Here is an 8,784-nt window from a genome sequence, read left to right as displayed (position 1 = left end):
TACCAGATAAAATGTATTGCAATATTTCCAAGCATCAAATATCAAGCGAAGAGAAAGCAGTAGTTTTAAATATAAGGGTGAAATTCACTACTATTACCTTTACAAACTTTGGCCTGCTTAATTCAGTCTGACCATAAAAGAGAAAGAAAAAGATAATTAGGAGCTCAGAAAAAGATAATTAGGAGCTCAGTAACTGCCCTGCAAAATCGTGCTCTATATCAAGAACTTGCTAATGTAAAAACTCAACTATACTAGCCTTAATCAACAAGGGAAAATGTTTGTCTACACTGATATGGACTAAACACCATTGTAAAGCACATATTTATACATGGGAAGCCCCTAATAACTTAAAAGCATATTGGAAACACAAAAAATTACACACTTTTTTGTACCCTTGTTAATTTAAATTCATGCGAATTTGGTTAAATTCTTGTCGAATAATAATTAATTTTTATAAAATAATTAAAGTGCACTTAAAATATGAACATGTTGAAATTTAGTTAATTTTATAATTATTTTCGATAAATTTTGGTTATTTTCAACAGATTTGCACAAAGGGCGAAAAATGACTAAGTAAACACTGCCAGATGCACAAACCGAGAAGCAATTTGAAGTATCGAGGCAAATTAATTTCCAACCTAAGAAGGTAAAAAATTATATATATTAAATCATAATATAATTAATTTTAATTTATATCCAAGTTAATTTGGGTTAATAGATTATTATTAATTAATTATGAAAAAATGGTCCGATTGAACCGAACCCAGTGAACCAAAACAGCCAAGGAGAGGACAGCCCAAAACCGTCCAAGTGCTGACCCAATTCAGCTCATTAGTTGATTATTTAAGCTGCAAAGAAGCCCTTGAAGACTTGTTCAAATTGCAAACCAGCCCCTCCACAATTGATGGTTTTGAAGATTTGCCCCAAGCCAAATTTAGCAAAGTTGAAGACATCAACTTTGCGACATAGATGACCAGCCAAGGGGTGGCTCTTTGGCTGCTATTTTTAGTAAATTTTTTCTGCCACATTCAGCTATAAAAACCCCCCTTTGCTGATCATTCAAAGCATCCCTCATTCATTTACATCTTTTCTCTCATCTCTCACTTTCTCCTCTCATTTTCCCATTCCAAGTCCCCTGCTCTTGTGCCGATTTCTCCCCTTGAGAAAGGGTTCTTATTCAACCATTTTGGCACAGCAATTGAGTGTTCATATAAGCCTTGATCGGTGAGAACAAAAAAGAAGGAAGAACAACCCTTTTATTCTTAGGCTAGATAATAAAAAGATAGTTATTACTAGTACTTTTGGTTCCTTTGGGTACGATATCCCGGTCTTGCTATTACTATACTATTGTTCGATAGGTGCGCTTGCCTTTTCGTCGTGATAATAGTTAGTCTAGGTTTGACCTTCATTATAAATATTTATTACTTGTTACGAATCACACGATCAAGTTTTTGGCGCCGTTCTTTGAGGAACCGAAATATTAGGAACACTAAATTTTTATTACTTTAGCCATTTATTTTTCTTGCAATTTTATTTTATTTTATTATTTATTAATTTACTTTTTTCTCTTTCTTGGCAGGTTTTTATAGTTTATGACTAGAAGAAACCCATCAGGACCATTACTTTTTGACGAAGAAATCGATCATACAATTCGCAAAAATCAAAGAGAAATAAGGCGTAGTTTACGCTACACGGAGAACGAGCGAGAAGACGATACTCAACCCCCAACTGAAGAGATGGCTGAAAACCCAGGCGATCAGCTGCCTCCTGCAATTGCAGGTAATCAAAATCCTGCTCCATGTACTATGTATGATTATGTTAAACCTTCTTTAACAGGAACTGAGTCTAGTATAGTTAGACCTGCTATTGCTGCGAATAATTTTGAACTAAAACCTAACACAATTCAGATGATACAGCAGTTTGTTCAGTTTGATAGTTTGTATGATGAGGATCCCAACACGCACTTGGCAAATTTTCTTGAAGTTTGCGATACATTCAAAATCAATGGTGTTTTTGATGATGCCATTCGTCTTCAGTGAGAAACAAAGCTAAACAGTGGTTGAACTCATTACCACGAGGGTCTATCACTACTTGGGAACAAATGACCGAGAAATTTTTACTAAAATATTTTTCGCCGGCTAAAACAGCTAAATTGCGTAATGATATCTCTTCTTTTGTGCAGATGGATTTAGAAACACTTTACGATGCATGGGAGAGATACTAGGACTTACTGAGAAGGTACCCTCACCATGGGTTACCGCTTTGGTTGCAAGTTCAAACGTTCTACAATGGTGTGAATCCCTCGATAAGACAAATGATTGACACAGCTGCTGGCAAAACCATCAACAATAAAACATCAGAAGATGCATATGAATTTATAGAGGAGATGTCACTGAATAACTATCAGTGGCAAGTTATGAGGACAAAGCCAACGAAAACAGCTGGCGTCTATAACATCGATTCAGTCACCATGCTCTCAAATCAGGTAGAACTTCTTAATAAAAAGATTGATAGTTTTCTTGGTTCTACATAGGTACATCCAAAGAATGAGGTGTGACTCAAGCGGAGGAGGTGTGCATACAAAATATCAATCCTTCATTCCCACAACCGAAGAGGAACAAGTCAACTATATGGGTAATAATAACTTTAGATCTCAAAATAACCCATACAAGAATACTTATAATGTAGGTTGGAGGAACCACCCAAAATTTTCTGGGAGGTCAAGGAAATCCAAAGCCACAAAATCCTCAGGGTTTTCAACAGCCACCTTATCAACAGGAGAAAAAACCAAACCTTGAAGAGATGCTTTCTAAATTCATCTCGGTGTCAGAAACTCGTTTCCGAAATACCGAGACAACACTTAAGAATCAACAAGCATCGATCCAAGGACTAGAAACTCAGATAGGCCAGCTGTCCAAACTAATCACTGAACGACCACAAGGTAGCCGACCAAGTAATACTGAACCTAATCCGAGGGAACACCTCAATGCAATTAGCACTAAAGATACAGAAGGATTCATTACACCTGAGCCAGAAATACAGCAAGACAACGCGATGAACAAAGGACGAGAAGAGGTAAACAATAATGATCCCAAACATGTAAGTACAAATCATGAACCTTATGTGCCATATCCTAAAGCGATGACGAAAGACAGAATAGAAGAACAATTTGGTAAGTTTGTCAAACTCTTAAAGAAATTACATATTAACTTACCCTTTATTGAAGTTCTTTCGCAGATGCCCAACTCAAAGAAATTCTTAAAGGAACTTCGAGCAATAAAAGGAAATTAGACGCTACATCACATGTGGAACTCAATGCGATCGCTTCACTATTCTAAAGAATGAGCTACCTAACAAATTGAAAGATCCGGGAGTTTTATAATTCCTTGCTTAATTGGTAGTCTATCTGTGAATAATGTTTTAGCTGATCTAGGGGCAAGTATAAATGTTATGCCATATAAAATTTTTAAATGACTAGGTCTCGGTAAACCCAAACAGACTAGGATGAGCATACAATTGGCTGACAAAACAGTTAGATTTCCTAAGGGTATTATTGAAGACGTTCTCGTTAGAATTGATAAATTTATTTACCCAGTAGACTTCGTTGTCTTAGATATGGATGAGGATAACGAGGTACCTCTAATTTTAGGACGACCATTTTTAGCAACTGCCAGAACCATTATTAATGTAGGCACAGGAGAGCTAACACTTCGTGCAAGTGACGACGCAGTAACACTCCAAGCATGCAACTCAGTCAAAACCTCTAAGACTCAAGATAATGCTATAAAAACTGTCGATGATAAAACTAATATTCAATCGTCCTTGTAGAAACTTCCTTGAACAAAGACAACAGAGACAGTGCGCTACTATCATGAAGAGAACAAAAATGTCTATGAAGAACGAAGACTACGGATAGAGGAGCTAGACGAATGGCGAGAACACAAACCGAGAACACATGATAAATCAAAACTATGCAAAAACAAGCCCGATACCTCTCTTTTCAACTTCAGGTTAGTGATACAGTCTTACTAGATGCCATTGATCCTCACATTGTCACTACCACACCAAATGAGGAAATCCCTCTTACGGTACTTAGTATTTTTCCATTCGATACAGTAGAGGTGAGTCATCCCAAGTTCGGCACTTTTAAGGTAAACAACACCCGTTTAAAACCTTAGTTTAAAACTGACAACAGGAATGAGGAGCATGAACTCCTCGAACCACCATGATCATTCAACGGAGAGGTAAGTCGAGCTTAGACTATAAATAAGAGCTTCTCGGGAGGCAACCCGAGCACTAACATATTCTGATTTCTTTATTTTTATTTTCTCACACTTCAAATCAATTAACTTAATCTTTGAATTGCAAAGTTTTTCAGCATACACAGCCAGGCACACGGGCATGCCTAAAGCCGTGGCTAAACAGGGGAAGAGACACGACCGTGCGATACGGCCGTGTTGAAGCAGGACATGATTTCCCCAAAACACGGGGTGTGATAAATCCTCATGGCCCTGCGACATGGCCGTGTGTAACACCCCGAACCCGAGACCGTTGCCAGTGTCGGACACGAGGGGTTAACAAGCCAAAACCACTTATGGCACCGACCAATTTGACATTCCAGGCAAGCTGGAAAACTGCGTTGCTGTTGCCTTAAAAAGCATATCTCGAGTTTCACAACTCGGAAACTGATTCCGTAAATTTTCCCTGAATTTAGACTCATATATCCATCCATGTATTTATTTCTAGAATTTTTGGTCGGGCCAATTGGTACAGTTTATTAGTTAAAGTCACCCATGTTACAGGGGTCGACTACACTGACCTTCGCGCGTTACAACTTGAATATATCTCTGTACAGGGTTTCAATACTGATGCCGTTTGTTTCTAATGAAACTAGACTCAAAAAGGAATCTTCACATATTAGGCATGACTTCTAATTCATTCTGGATAATTTATGGTAAATTTTCAAAGTCGCGACAGGGGACCCAGAAACCGTTCTGGCCCTGTCTCACGATAACTTTAATATCTCTTAACACGTAACTCCTATGACCGTTTCGTTTCTTCCATATGAAAGTAGACTCATCAAGGTTCATTTACATAATTCTTTCACTATTTAATACCATCCCTACAATTTTGGTGATTTTCCACATTCCCGTCACTGCAGCTGGCAGCACCTGTTTTAAGGTAGGTCTTACCTATTTTGTAGTCTCCATGAACCAACTAGTCTTGCCATACATAGGTTCACCTATGATCATTTTAGCCATTCAATGGCTGATCATGTGACCAACACTCCCATTTCAATCCATAATCACATCATGAAACCATATATATATATACAAATCACAAATGGTCTAAGTTAGTACTTTACTTCTCTGAGCCATTTTAGCATGGCCGTACACATGTACATCACAACACATTTGAACCAACAAGGGTAGTCCTATACATGCCGTTTCAAAGTTCAACCAAAATTATACCAAAATGGAGGCTTTGATAGTGTGGATGACTTGACTTCAATGATCCCGTATCCGATCGCTAACGAACAAAATCTATAAAACAGAGAGCCAAAGCAGCGGGGTAAGCATTTTTATGCTTAGTAAGTCTCAAGCAATAAAATCAGCTTTAACTAAAGCATTACATTCACATAGCCAAATGAATCATTTCATTAATACGCATTCACATAATCATACTTACTTCACACTTCATCATTGTATACTTTCACAAGATATCAACCAATTCAATAGCTGAAAATTCGTTAGTCGATTGAACGAATGTTACTCAAACATATCGACTTTTCCAATGCACATATAGACATACCTTATCCTTTGGGCTTTTCGAGCGTACTAATTAAATTTATTACAGCAACCAACGCTCACCTTCAGCCCAAGCTTCTTCGGAATACAACCGGATATAACCACATGCACGAATGTCTTCGGGTCTTAGCCCGGATAGAACGACTTGCACAAATGCCTTCGGGTATTAGCCCGGATTTAACAACTTGCACGAATGCCTTCGGGTCTTAGCCCGGATTTAGTCACTAGCATAATTGCCTTGGTCTTAACCGGATTTAACTACTAGCATAAATGTCTTGGGACTTAGCCGGATATCATTTAATTGCTCATGCACACACATACATCAATAGTCATTACACATCCATGTTTCGTTTTCGTTACTAAGGCTCAAACACAAACATATCACTAGCATAATCGCCTTGGGACATAGCCGGGTATCATTCAAATACTCATACACACATAAATCAATAATCATTACACATCCATATTTCATTTCACATAATTGAGTAGGGTCATTTCTTGAGGACTTACCTCGGATGTTGTCGAACAGCTTCAACGGCCATTCGATCACTTTTCCTTCCCTTATCCAATTGTGGCCCTCTAAGCTCTCGAGCTTTATGTTAACAAGTAAATTGATTTAGTCGTTTGAATATCAAAGGGAATCCAAGGTACTTAGCCCTTATAAGGCCGCACACAATTATATTCACACACTTGAGCTCATTAATTATAACATAGCATCAAGCACTCATATGGCCGATTATACTTAGTCATACTTGCACCAAATCAACAATAATTTCAAGATTTTTCATACTATACATGCACTAGGCGAATGTACATGCAAATTTCACAACCATTCTTCAACAAATTTCTCCTTTAAAGAAACATATTTATCACTTTCTTCATAACCAAAACATCATGTGCAAACATATATACACATATAGGTGTAAGGCGAATTTCAAGGTATCCATAACCATCCAAAACACAAATTTTAACTAACATGCAAGAAGCATAAACCATGCTCATGAATGCATCATGGCGAATACATCACAATCATGCCCTTTCAACTTCGGTCATGGTTAAACAAAAAAAACTCAATGTCTTACTCAAGATTGCTACAAAGAAATTTCAAGAGTAGTCAATCCATCATTGCATGCATCATTAGCAAGCTTCACATTTAGCATGCAATGGCTTTAACACAATAATAACCTTGGCCAAATACCATTTCCATGGCATAACATGTGACAGCCCAAAATTGACCCTAGTCGAAATGTGGTTTCGGGACCACAAAACCGAGGCATAAAAATAATTAAAAATTTATTTTGATGCCTATAATATGTGTGTGCTCATGTATGACATTTTATGATGATTGATTTAGTGTTATAAAGGTGAATTCCACAAGAAAGGACTTAGTAGTGAACTTTGAAAGTACGATAGGAAATGTGTGATGACTAATTAAAGCATGCATGCAAAATAATGGACTTGCATGTCAAATTCCCCTTTTACAAGTGATGGCCGCCATGACAAAGAGATATGGGCTAAACATGTCATGAAACATGTTTTGTTGGGCATTAGGGAGAAATAATAAACAAATAAGCATGGGTAAGAAAAGAACGAAAAAAAAATGTGTGTGAGAGAGTAGCATTCCCCCATTGCCGTGCAACCAAGAAGAGAAAACAAAAAATTTGTTCATCCTTGTTCTCTCCTTTTGGCCAAAAATACTAAGAGGAAGAAGAGATTTTTGCTTCATTTCCTTTGTTTAGAAGAGATCTAGAAGGATATTTGGCTAAACTTGCATCAAGATTGAGGTATGTATGAGGTTGTGTCATGAGATTCATGCATGTTTTAGTTGCCAACTTGATGTTCATGTTAGCCATGGTTCAAATCCTTGTTATGCCATGGAAGTGGTATTTGGTCAAGGTTGGTATTGTGATAAAGCCATTGCATGTTAAGTGTGAAGCTTGATGATGATGCATGCAATGATGGATTGTCTACTCTTGAAATTTCTTTGTAGCCATCTTGAGTAAGACTTTGAGTTTTCTTTTGTTTAACCATGATTGAAGATAAAAGGGCATGATTATGATGTATTCGCCATGATGCATTCATGAGCATGGTTCATGCTTCTTGCATGTTAGTTAAAATTTGTGTTTTAGATGGCTATGGACACCTTGAAATTGGCCATGCTCATATATGTATATATATGTTTGCGCATGATGTTTTGGCTATGAAGTAAGTGATGAATATGTTTGTTTAAAGAAGAAGATGTTGAAGAATGCTTGTGAAATTGCAAGCACATTCGCCTAGCACACATATGAGTGCTTGATGCTATATTATAAGTTTTGAGCTACAACATGCAAAGCATTAACTAGTAAAATGCATGCTGTTTTGTGTGGTATTAAGTGCATAATTGGCCTCAACATGGACATGTATATTCGGCCTTAGGTAGCCTATTGAAGACCTTAGCTTTTCCTTGATGCCCGAATGAATTGTATTGAATTGCTTGATGTAGTATAAAATGTGCATGACCATTGTGTATTCAAGCTAAAGGGTGGCCATTTGACCATTTAAACTCCTTGTCATATTCGCCATAAGCTAGCACAATGAGGTTTTAATAAATTGAATTTGTTTGAATTAGCTCAAGAGCTTAGAGGGCCACAATTGGACAAGGGAAGGAAAAAGTGATCGAATAGCCGTAAAAGCCGTTCGACAACATCCGAGGTAAGTCCTCAAGAAGTGACCTTAATTGAATTATGTGGAATGAAATATGGATGTATTGATTATTGATTTATGTGTGTATGAGTATTCGAATGATACCGGGCTAAGTCCCAAGGCGATTATGCTAGTGATTATAATTGTGTTTGAGCCTTAGTAACGAAAATGAAATATGTATGTCCAATGATTATTGATGTATGTGTGCATGAGAAATTGAATGATACCGGGCTAAGCCCGAAGACAATTATGCTGGAAATTATATCCGGTTAAGACCAAGGCAATTGTGCTA

General features: G+C 37.3%; 1 non-coding gene across 1 annotated transcript; it reads right to left on the bottom strand.

The window, feature by feature from the left end:
- Positions 1-2,149: 2,149 nt before the first annotated feature.
- LOC128279567 (small nucleolar RNA R71) lies at positions 2,150-2,256 on the bottom strand. The gene has a single exon (XR_008269769.1). It is a non-coding gene; the product is annotated as a small nucleolar RNA R71 (small nucleolar RNA).
- Positions 2,257-8,784: the final 6,528 nt, after the last annotated feature.

Source organism: Gossypium arboreum, chromosome 8 (genome assembly GCF_025698485.1).
Source record: "Gossypium arboreum isolate Shixiya-1 chromosome 8, ASM2569848v2, whole genome shotgun sequence".
NCBI lineage: Eukaryota > Viridiplantae > Streptophyta > Magnoliopsida > Malvales > Malvaceae > Gossypium > Gossypium arboreum.
This window is presented reverse-complemented; position numbering and strand designations above follow the sequence as displayed.